The following is a 2274-nucleotide window of genomic DNA, read 5'->3' as shown; positions in this document are numbered from 1 at the left end:
CCGACTGAACCCAGGCAAGGCTTCTAACCCTCAGACTCTGGCGGGCAGGTGTGGAGACCTCCTGAGGCCTTGTAGCTGCCCATGACAAGCCTAGTGCGTGAGCCCCTTTCTCATAAAACCTGCTACCTCCCGACCTGGAATGGTCTGCCTCTTTCTCTGGTCTTTCCTTGCTGTCTGCTAATGGGGCCCACTTTGAAACTCACAGGCACTCCCCAGGTTGGGAATTCTTTGCAACTTGGTTTCCTACATTTGTAATAGGAGCTCAAAGTAAGATAAGACTCACTGTGTAGAAATGTTCACACTCAGTATTTTTTAATTTGGCATTTCATTTGCTCCTAAGAGACTGTGAAGAGTTTCAATAAAGAAGAAATTAACTTTGTTTTTCCTCACTCACTGAAATACAGAATCAGAAAGCTTTTCCAGCCCTTTGGGATCTGGATTGGTTGTTTCCATAGCCATGCAGATGGCAAAACTAATGGACTCTTTAAAACTTTGGAAGTACTGAGGTGTGGCAAAGGACCATATGTGGATTTTAGACAAAAGTACCTTCTCTTCATTATCATCAAATATTTACTACGCACCATGGTCTTTGTGGCACTATTAGGCAGTAAATGTATTTAGGCCTAGAGCAAAATTCTTTCTCTGGGGTGACACTGGGGAGGAGCAAAAACTGGACAAACACAGAAGTAACATTTTGGCTGATTCTGACAATATTTTGAGCCATCCAGTCAATTCAAGAAGTGATTCTAAGATAAGATATGATTCATGAGCAATCCTTCTTAATCATTCTTGGGTTTCTTCCCCTCCTACAGTCCTTGGTAATCATGATACTTCCCAGGGTCCCCCAAAGCGACCAGAACAGGCCTAGCAAGGCCCCATGAATAATCATCCAAGCTGCCAGGCATCTAGGTGAGTTCTCCAGACACCAGAGCCCCACCACCCTCTTCTCTGGGTCCTACCTGGTCACAGAAGCACCATGTTGGTCCTCTGCCCTCCTGGAGGCTCCCCGGGGTGAAATCTGAAACTGGCCAGTACTTGGAGGGCAGGGAGAGACCAAGAGAGACACCGGCCACTCCAGTTGGTAGGTGCAATTTTTTTTAAGTAGGGCCCAGAGTGGGGCTCAACTCACAGGACTTGAACTCAGAACCTGAGCTGAGATGAAGAGTCAGATGCTTGACTGAGCCACCTAGATGACCCACAGGTAGATACAGTTTTAATAAGCAAAGGGAACTTACCTAGGCTTATCTTGGGTGCTAACAAGATGAATGGAGCTCTGCACCCCTCTGCCAAACCTTAAAAGTTTACACAGAGGCCTTAACTAGGTTTAGTCAGGTGTACCCTATAGATGTTCTCAACACTATGTCACTATCTCAAGGCTGTGTCCCTGGAGCAACCCCTAAGAGCCCAATAGGCAAGCAGAACCCACTTTCCTAGCCAAGGGAAGGGGTGAGGAGCCTCAGACTGCCCAGGTGCAGCTCAATGGTCGACTGCAGGTCACCTATTTCCTGTGACCTTCCCCAACGGGGCAGTATTAGGATGATCTCCTAAACTCCAAAGACCAGCTCCAAAGACCACAGAGGCTCTCCATAGTCCATCATAAGGGGAGGCCACAGAGGTATTTCAGACGCCCTGGATTTGAAATGTGAATTTCAAAGACTGGATGGCCTTCTTAAGAGGAAAAGCAAGTTGGAGCATACACAGCTCTTTGTGACACTAAACCTTCAGGGCTGTTGCCACAGATTGAAACTTTGTCAGGGCGTTTCAAGACCCGGACCACAACCAGGGTCCTAGAACTGTTCAGACGCCTTTTCGTTGCCCTGACCGCCCAACGGAAATACAGTCCGAAGTTTGGCTGAAGGGCCGATTTTCTGCCGGGGAGCCCAGGGTTCCGCCCCTCGCCTGGGGTAACAAGTGGCCTCGCGCAGTCCCGCCAGGTCCCGGGACCTCCCCAGGCCCGGGCCCGCGCAGGAGAGGCGGGCGCGCGATGCCTCCCGCGGAGACCTGGGCTCCACGGTTCCTTCCCAGGCCTCTCCCACTTCCTTTCCCAGCGCTCCCCGCCGGGACCGGGGCCGCACCTCCGCGGGGTTCCCGCCGTCTCCCGCGGGGTCCCGGTCGCTTCCCCCGGGACCAAAAGGGGGCGAATTCCTGTGGATCCCAGGAGTGCCAAGAGTGCGCAGCAGGACGGGAAATTGCAAAAGTCCTCAGCCCTCTGCCCTCCCCCGCGGCTTTCCCGTAACTCCCGCCCCTCGGCGCTCGCCCCGCAGCTGATTCATA

The sequence above is a fragment of the Suricata suricatta genome, chromosome 6, assembly GCF_006229205.1.
Source record: "Suricata suricatta isolate VVHF042 chromosome 6, meerkat_22Aug2017_6uvM2_HiC, whole genome shotgun sequence".
Classification (NCBI taxonomy): Eukaryota; Metazoa; Chordata; class Mammalia; order Carnivora; family Herpestidae; genus Suricata; species Suricata suricatta.
This window is presented reverse-complemented; position numbering follows the sequence as displayed.